The following is a 9,340-nucleotide window of genomic DNA, read 5'->3' as shown; positions in this document are numbered from 1 at the left end:
CAGCACCAGCTATGAAGTATGGTTGCCTAAAAGTCAAACCTGAACTGAACTAAGCTGATAGAACCAACTCCAAGTTTACAATAGGAGGTTAGTGGACCAAGTTAAACAACTTCACAAGGAAGCAACACATAGATCTGGAATATGGAACATTCTATGGCACAGTTAAGGAGTTTTCTTCAAGTTAATGCCATACAAAAAATACGAATGGGCTACTCTAGATGTCAAGATTAAAAGAGAGTTGAGAAAAACAGGAAACTAATCTACTGTTTGGTGTTTTAAAGACAATTAGGGAAATCTGTGAATACAGACTGGGTGTGATCACAATATAGATAATATCAAGGAATTGTTACTAATTTTAGTAGGTGTGATAATGGCATTGTGCCTATGTAAGAAAAATGTCCACATGTTGTAGGCAGTGGAGTATATTTAGTGAGCAGGGGTGAAATCACATGGTGTCTGAGATTAGCTTTAAAATATGCACACACAAAGGATGGATGGACCAAGTAGCAATATCTTGAGATTGTTGAAGTTGAGTGATGGGGTATATGGGGTTCATTACATAATTCTCTTTACTTTTGTTACATATTTGAAAATTTTCATAAAACAATTAAAAATAAAACCTACCAGGCCGGGAGCGGTGGCTCATGTCTGTAATTCCAGCACTTTGGGAGGCCGAGGCAGGTGGATCACCTGAAGTCAGGAGTTCGAGACCAGCCTGGCCAACATGGTGAAACTCCGGCTCTACTAAAAATACAAAAAATTAGCCGGGCTTGGTGGCATGTGCCTGTAATCCCAGCTACTCGGGAGGCTGAGGCATGAGAATGGCCTGAACCTGGGAGGTGGAGGTTGCAGTGAGCAGTGACCGTGCTACTGCACTCCAGCTGGGGTAACAGAGTGAGACTCTGTCTCAAAGAAGTTTTCTAATTATTTCTAAGTTTTAATTTTACTTTTTGATTTTTTTGTGAAGCTATGGATTATATTGAATACATTTTAGTTTTTGGTAGAAAAAAATTAAGCGAATTGAGTTGGTGCTGGAGGTTATTGTTTTTTTTTGTTTTGTTTTGTTTTCATATTATTTTAGACTGCATTGGGGAAATATTCAAATAATGTTAAGAACTCACGCATGGCAAATCACCTGAATGGGTATTTTCTTCTTTTTCCTTCTCAGCTGCCCTCCAACTTACCTTTTATATGGTTCTGTAGCATGCCAACTTTACAGTCTTTGTAAAGGTGATTCTGACTAATGCTGAAAATTCTGAGTTTGTAAAAATAAATATAGAACCATGTGAAACATCGAAAGTCTGCAAATCTCAATGGAATCACCTTTTGAGGCAAATTGCAGAAAATCAAAACTTCCTGAGCTCTAGGACATGGGTCTGGCAGGAAATAAAAGTACATTCAAAATGGTGAGACAAATAATATATGAGCCATTTCATCAGAGCTCCTGCTACATAGTTAATCTTAACAGTTTCAGGCTATTCTAGACTGCTCTGGGCAACAGAAGACAGGACAACAAGGACCATATCTGTTACTCTGTACCTAGGACTGGTCTTACCAAAAAATGTCTTCTTTTGATGTTTTCTAAACTCCTGGAGCTTGTAACTCTGAGGGAAGTGATAAGATGAAAGAAGACTTTTAAAGACCTTCTATCAACAGAAACAATTTGAATATGTGGTGTGGCCACTCTAATCTTAAAAGGGAAGGCAGAGACTATTTTATTCAGTAGATATCTGCCACAGCTGGAATGGAGAGTGTCTTGCTCATAATAAGTCCTGGCATCAACTCAGTAAATATTTGTTAAATTGATTTAAGGAAATAGGCAAGTAAGAATTGTGCCGGACATACTTATTTTGTCTTTGATGTAAACCCATAGTCCCCACTTACCTCCCTGAAGTTACACTAAACATATCTAAGTAATTTCTGCTTAAATTTTCTATATTTCAGTTGATCACTTTTAATTAATGAAAAATATTTAATGATTTAGACATGATCTAATCATCTTATTTTGTTTAGAACAAATCCATTCCATTTGAGGAAGACCTAGAATATATTTCCTAGATGACAATAAATATATTATTTTAAAATTAAAATTGGTCTAATCCCTAAACAAATTTTTTTTAAAAGAGTTCTGTGGCACCTATAAATAAATAAAAAATCTCCAGAGCCCCAAAGACCAATCTTAGCTAACATATTTTAGTGAAAGGCGGCGGGTGGCGGCGGTGGGGGCGGGGGGGCAGTGCAGCGGTCTATGATAACAGATTTTTAAAACTTTTTTGTTTAAAAGTCTTTCTACTGTATCTTGATATTATGGAACAATTTCATGAAAACATATTTATCCATAACCTTAAAAAAAAATCCCAAGTGACCAGAGACTTAAATGACACATACTGATAATACACAATAAAATACTTTTAAAGATTTTTTAATCACAGTATAACTCCAAACACATCTTAAATCAGCAAGCAAGCAGCCAAAAGAAAAAATATTCTGCCTCCTATACTATTCACTCTATATTAACCATTTGATTTGGATTAAGGATCAATTCAACTTAGGAAAATAATTATTGGTATTATATTCTTCTAGACAGTATGTTGTTTCAGAGACATTTAAAGAAACTTTGTAGTATGTTTTATATGCTGTAGAAAAAATTAATGTCAAGCATGTTCTCCATTGGGTACGATGATAACCATTTCCTGAATCTGTCGGAGCAATTTCCTCTTTTCTTTTTATTTTTTTCTTTTTTTTGAGATGGAGTCTTGCTCTGTCGCCCAGGCTGGAGTATAGTAGCACTATCTTGCTCACAGGAACTTCTACCTCCCGGGTTTAAGCGATTCTCCTGCCTCAGCCTCCCAAGTAGCTGGGATTACAGGCATGTGCCAACGCACCCAGCTAATTTTTGCATTTTTAAAAATAGAGATGGGGTTTCCCTACGTTGGTCAAGCTGGTCTTGAACTCTTGACCTCACGTGATCTGCCTGCCTTGGCCTCCCAAAGTGCTGGGATTACAGGTGTGAGCCACCGTGCCCAGCCTCCTTTTTTCTAAAAAAAAAAAAAAAAAAAAAAAAAAGAGGTAAGTTCTTGTTATGTTGACCAGGCTGGTCTCAACCTCCTGGCCTCATGCAATCCTCCCATCTTGGCCTCTCAAAGTGCTAGGATTGCAAGCATGAGCCATCATGCCCAGCCCAATTTCCTCTTTTAAATAGGACATTTAAATCTGTATCTGTCATGCTAGCCTGAATAGTTAGAAATGAAATGAGGTCCTATGCTTTGAGATAACTAAAAAGCTAAAATATATTAATTTTTGCAAAATGTCAAATATTTGCTTTTCAAATAAATTAAAAATAACTTATGAACTATATGCTGTACTACAACTCAGATAATATTTCCTCCTGTAATTTTTGGTTAGTATACTCTCCTAAAACTTATCAGAAAAGAGGTAGAGAGATTTCTACAAACCTAAAGATATCAAATTACAATAGAAGCCTAAGTGTCTTCTTTTCATCTCTGGTTCTGAATGACGGACAATTTTGAGAAAATGTGGTTCCTACCTACCTTGCTCTCAGGAAAGGATACAAACATTTTTGAAAGAGGAAATCATGAACTGTTGGTGTATTGTATCAAGGGAGCCCTTTAAAATATTTTATTATGGCACAAAATATTCTCTTATAAATAAAGTAGAACAAAATATTTGGTGGAATTTCTTTTATTTTTTCAACATGGACACAGTTGAGTTTGCTCAGCTATGAAAGCTGAGCAAAGCGACCCCAGATACCTACAAGTGCTCGACAGGAATTCAGGAGGTTAAGGCTCAGTGCAATGGGAGGAGAGGGGCAATCTCTCAGCATCCAGCTCTTTAGCACCAAGCAATGTCTAATTTGGTAATTACAAATCTAACTTGTGAAGAAAATGGTTTTTCGTTCCAGATATATTTATTACAAGTGACTTGGAAGCTTTCTCTTTGACTTACCTCTCCAAATGTTCCACTCTTTATTCATACAAAGTGTATTTATTTTGTTATTTAAGATGCTGCGCAGAAGTAAGAGGCTGTAAAGGCTTGAGAAATTGCTTAGATGGAATATTGTATCTCCCATCCTGTTTTCCTCTGCTGGGTGGAGACGAAGCCCCAAAATGCAATCTTGTTAAAAAAAAGTTAGATTTTTTTTTTTTTTTTTGCTGGTCTACAATGAACTATGATCACTCTGAATAAAGACAGAGACTACTAGTAGCTGACTCTAAATTTAGAAATAACTCTTTTTAGGTCTAGGGAGGCATCTCAATTTCAGAAAAGTTAGTAAAGGTTACTGGTAAAATTGCTTTTACTTCTACTGGGGAAATTTTTGAAAAATATAATGCTAGGACATAGAATGGTTATTTGATTTCTCTAAAAAAAACAGTAAATGGTTTTTGGAACCCTAAGAGTGGTTAGAAAAACCAGGAGCTGTAAAATTAAGAAGTGTCCAAAGCCAATTGGTTTGAAGCTAGAACTAAAGCTGAGTTCTAAGGCTGATGTTCTTTCTCACTGGGGGAAAGAATTTAATTGACCTTGGAAAGCCACACAATAGTGCTGTTTGGGTTATTAATGCACTAATATTCAGACACCTGCACCTCACCCTTGTGAATGCCTTAGGATTTAGCTAGAACTTTGAAAAGTAACTGAACCAAACCAAGGGTATAACTCTACAGGATCTCAGCATCCCAGAATTATGCTGACACTCTAATAGGAGAGATAACTTTTCAAATATCTCAGGAACTAGTAAAATAGGTAGTGAGCAAATAAGGCTATTTTCATAAAGCAGGTTTTTATTGAGTACTTATTAAATACGATGTGCCAGGCTCCTTCAGGTACAGAGATACAGATGAGGTTCTTGCTCTCATGGAATGTAGCTTCTAATACTGAATGGTATCCCGCTGATGGGTAGTGGAAAAGTGTGGGGATACTTTCAGGAGGATGCATTAAGTAATGGAAAATCTTGAAATCCAGATGTCAGAAAGATTTTGAGATGCTTGATAGGAAGCTATTGGGCCCTATGAAAGGAGGACTAAGTGGAAGGGGAAAATCACTTTAGTTGCAACCATTTTTTCCTCTCCTTCTTGATGAGCCTGTTATGTAAACCTGGCATTTGGACCATAAAAATATGGTTATTCTTTGTTAGTAAACCAAGGAACAATTTAGGTGGCATTAATTTAGTGAGCTTATTACCAGGCTCGTACAGAAATCAATAAACATGTACTTTTTAATCAACCCCTGAGGTGGCTTGCTGCCACCACTAGTTATTCTGTCAGACTGGTGAATATTTAAAAAGGTGTGGTGAACAAAAATACTTTACCTGTACAATGAGAAATTGTGCCCTGCAATTTTTAGGACTTTCTCAAGTTGCCAAGTAATTGGTTCTCTCACTGTGCATTGATAATGTATACTTTGTTAGCTTTACAGTTTATTTTCTGCAATAAGTTACAAAGTTGCACCCTAAGGTTATCTTTGCTGTTATGATACGATCCGGTTCATCGGCCTGGTTAAGGACAGGGTATTGTTCTCACAGAATGTCCAGCCTTATCCAATGTTCCAATGGACTTATTCAAAATAATTTCAATTTACAAAATCAATTCACTCTCCGGTTTATGGTGACAGCAGTTTCTTTCTCTGAGAAACACTAAAAAGTTGCCAGCAGTTCCATTTGAGTAACTGAATAGATAGATTTGCTACCTACTTCCTGGTCATTCTGTATTGGGATGGAAATAATGTCGTCTTCCCTTTTTTTTTTTTGCCTTTTTTTTTTTTTGAGACAGAGTCCCGCTCTGTCATCCAGGCTGGAGTGCAGTGGTAGGATCACCGCTCATGCAGCCCCCGAGCTCCAGGGCTCAAGCGATCCTCCCACCATTCTCCCCAGTAGCTGGGACTACCGGTATGCGCCCCCACACCCGGCTAATTTTAAATTTTTTGTTGTGGAGATAGGGTCTCGCTATATTGCCCAGGCCGATCTTAAACTCCTTGGGCTTGAGATCTTCCTGCTTTGGCCTCCCAAAGTGCTAGGAGTAAAGGGGTCATGGCTAATTCTTGTTTTTTTTTTTTTAAATTACTAATGTGTCCCTTACAGATAAATAAAAAAGTAAAATTACTCACAATTCCACCAATCACTGAGAGACTTATTGGTGTTTATCTATCCAGTCTTTTATTTCTCCACAAATCACAGTTTTTAAAAACGGGACCATACGGTACATAGTGTTTTGTCTCCTCACCCCCCTTGAATAACCTTCACATTGTTCCATGGTATTTACAGTATTTACTAATAATGACTGTAAATGTAAGAGGTATATAACTGACTTTATTCAGGGCATGGCAAGCAGGAGTGAATTATTTTCTTCTTATCAACAGAGCACGCCCCTACCGCCACTCATCCGTATAGTCGTTCTCTAAATTCCTAAGTGACCCCTGACCAGCAAGGTTTCAGGGTCCTTGTGCTGAAAGGAGCAGGCTCGCCTGGGGTCACGGCCCTCCGCTTCGCAGCAGGACCCCACCGCCCACCACGGCCCTCCAGTCAGCCACACCTCGCTTCCCCCAGGACCTGGCCAGTGGTCCCGAGAGGGCACTATGCGGACCTAGGGGCCCCAGCCCACAAGACGCTGTGTCCTCCAGTCATCCCCTTTACACAGCAGAGCCCCAATTCTGGGAAGCCGGGGTCACCCAGAGCCTCCCTTCCCCGTGACGGCTTGGCCGGTGCATCACCTTCCCTCGCAGACCCTTTCAGCATCACCCTGCGTGGGAAGAAACCCAGGAGGGGCGCCTGAGCCTCGGTAGCGGCCCAAACCCGGTGCCGCGCGGAGCCGCGGCCAGACCGGCGCCGCGCCGTCCCCGAATGATGACGCGCTTCCTGCCCTCCCAGCGCTCGCGGGCAGTGCGCTCGCGCTCGCCCTCGGCTCTTGTTCCGCGCCCGGAGCCAGCGGCGGCGGCAGCGGCTGAGGCGGCTGCGGGAGCGGAGTGGTCGCCCAGCGCGCGGGGGGACGCGGGCTGCACTCCCGGGCAGGCGCTCTGCAATGAGACAGTAAATGCATCCCCCGGTAAGGCGCACGGCTCACTCGGGTTTTCCTCTTCCTCCAGCTGCATGCACGTTGCATGAATTTCTCGTGTCTTTTCCCTCCCCTCTCCAGAAGGAAAATGTGGGGTTTTTTTTTTCCTCCCTTTTGCTTCTCGTGAGTGATGCCAATTCAGGAAAAACCCGTAAAGCTCCCAGATTTGATGGTCTAGGAGGGCTTCTTGCAGGAAAATAAAAATAAAATGAAATTAATGCACCTGTCTATTGCACATGTATGTTTCACTGCACTGGACCCGGGGGCAGCGGTTTGCAAACAGCCTCGCAGCCGGCGCCAGAGAGTGGATTCCTGGCGGTGGGCAGCCAGTCCCCTCCGGGGTTCTCGCTGGGTTTCCGGTAACTGGGCTTTGAAAAGCGGCCCCGCCTGCATAGAGTGTCCCCTCGACCCCAGCCGGGCCCCCGCGCCAGGAGAGTTGGCGCTGGCGGAGCGGCTTCATTCCAGCACTGGCCGCCGGGACTCCAGCGCCACTTTGCAAACAAGTCTCCCGCCGAGGCTCTGGGCTAAGACAGCCCGCCAGTGCGGAGTTCCTTCTCCACTGCCGGACACTCAGACCTGCCGATCCCACGACTGCCCTTTACTTGGCAATCTCGCCACGGGCGAACTGCTGGCCACTGAGCGACAGGGGCAGTGCCGGGCCGAGAGCGGGGACAGGCTTTGCATCCAGTGCGGCTGGCCTCACACAGACTCAGCGGCTCCCTCTCCTTCCTCGGTCCCACAGGCTGAAATTTTGCGCCCAATGGAAGCTGGAGGGACCTGGAGATGAGTATTTCGGGATCCCTGAGGGGACCGAGGAACGACTTTCGAGGGCGCCATATTTTCAGTGGGTCTTGACTGCGGAGGGGAGGGGGCGAGCAGTTTCTGGGTCCCGGGGAGGGCCACGCGCCCCAGTCGGAGAGGCCTGATCGGTTGTCGCCGGGAAAGTTTGCGCGCCGAGGCAGGCGCGGAGGCGGCCGCGCAAGGCGCGCACGACTGCTGAGTCCCCGCAAGGGCGCGCGGACTACAGCGCGTCGCCACGCCAGCCGGCGGGGCTTGGGGCCGAGAGCCGCCGTCACGGACAGCGTGCTGGGCTTGCCGCCTTCCTCTGTCCCGCCTGGACCGGGCTTGGGGCTCCGAGGCTCAGGGAACACGCCCCTCTTCCACGCAGCTACCGCTGCCCCGGCTCTCAGCCGGAGCCGTGCGCTTGGCGGCGTCCCGGGGTTGGGCGCCGAGTGTAGAGCGTTCTCCCGGTGCCCAGGCTCGCCTGCTGCTCCGAGGGGCGCGGTAGCTCACTTCCTGGGGGAGAGGAGGCGCCTTGGTTCGTGGATCGGGACCAGGGCCTGGCCTGTCGTCGCCCCGAGGCCGCCGACCAGCCTGAGCTTCCAGTCTCCTCTTTGGCTTTGGCGGCGACAGCAGTAGCGCCCGCGGCTGCGTGTTCTGCTCTCGCAGCTCGTGGAGGCGAGGAAAGGAGGGCGTTTCCATAAGTTGGGGCTTAAGGTGACGCGTGGGGAAACTTGGATTCTTGCTGTCCATGAAGAGCTGGGACAACTTAGGCCAGAATTCCTGTGTCTCATAGTGAAAACTTCTGGTTCTTTCCAGAAGATGAGAGAGGAATGAACTGAAGTGTTGGCGTTGCCAAAGACATAATTAAAGACGGTTGGGTAGGGATGATGTCTTGGAGAAGTGGACCCCAAAATACACGTAAATTGCCCTGGTGCTGTAAGTACCACTTACTTTTCCTTTAATAGTACCTGGGTGTGTTGCGTTGTGGCATTGTAAGGTTGCACGCTGACCTCCCTTCTCCAAAGCTTGGAGGCAGCGACCTCTCTGGAGTGAGGGGGAAGCGGGAGTGGGGAATCTTTACTTTTTGAAATAGACTGTGACCTCTGCTTTGTGACGGGACAAGGCACGGGCGTGTTTGCCGACCTACAGGCAGCCAATAGCAGGAACGTGTTCTCCTTGGAGTGTTTCCGAAATGATGTCATAGTATTGATGTCTTGTCGGCACTTCGGGTCTTCTTCATTGAAGAGGCTAGAAGGGACTACAGAAACCTCTGGGGTTGGGGGTTAGGTGTGCAGAGGGAGGGGAGAGGCTCTCCTGTGGGAGATGTGCCTGGAGATGTTAGGTGTTAGGCAGCTCTTTCCCTGATTCATTTCATGAAGGGCCTGCAAAAGTGTCTCCGATATGAATGTCAGCCAAGATTTTACCTACCTTGATTGCTTATTTGGGACCTCTATGCAAAATCAGAGGATGGAGGTGTGTGTGACAAGTGGCCT

The 9,340-nt window shown here is 44.8% G+C and overlaps 1 protein-coding gene and 1 pseudogene across 3 annotated transcripts in view; one reads left to right on the top strand and one right to left on the bottom strand.

Annotated features, from left to right (window-relative positions):
• Window positions 1–6,920: 6,920 nt before the first annotated feature.
• Window positions 6,921–9,340, top strand: part of TLN2 (talin 2) — a 463,814-nt gene continuing 461,394 nt past the window's right edge. For 2 of the 3 annotated variants that reach the window (XM_055278272.2, XM_055278269.2), the window contains exon 1: window positions 6,921–7,055. The gene's annotated coding sequence lies outside the window, so the exon portion shown is untranslated. The remainder of the gene's footprint in view (window positions 7,056–9,340) is intronic. The other variant, XM_063638847.1, reaches the window with a different exon arrangement.
• Window positions 8,008–9,340, bottom strand: part of LOC129481558 (uncharacterized) — a 71,952-nt pseudogene continuing 70,619 nt past the window's right edge.

This window comes from Symphalangus syndactylus, chromosome 5, assembly GCF_028878055.3.
Source record: "Symphalangus syndactylus isolate Jambi chromosome 5, NHGRI_mSymSyn1-v2.1_pri, whole genome shotgun sequence".
Taxonomy (NCBI): domain Eukaryota; kingdom Metazoa; phylum Chordata; class Mammalia; order Primates; family Hylobatidae; genus Symphalangus; species Symphalangus syndactylus.
This window is presented reverse-complemented; position numbering and strand designations above follow the sequence as displayed.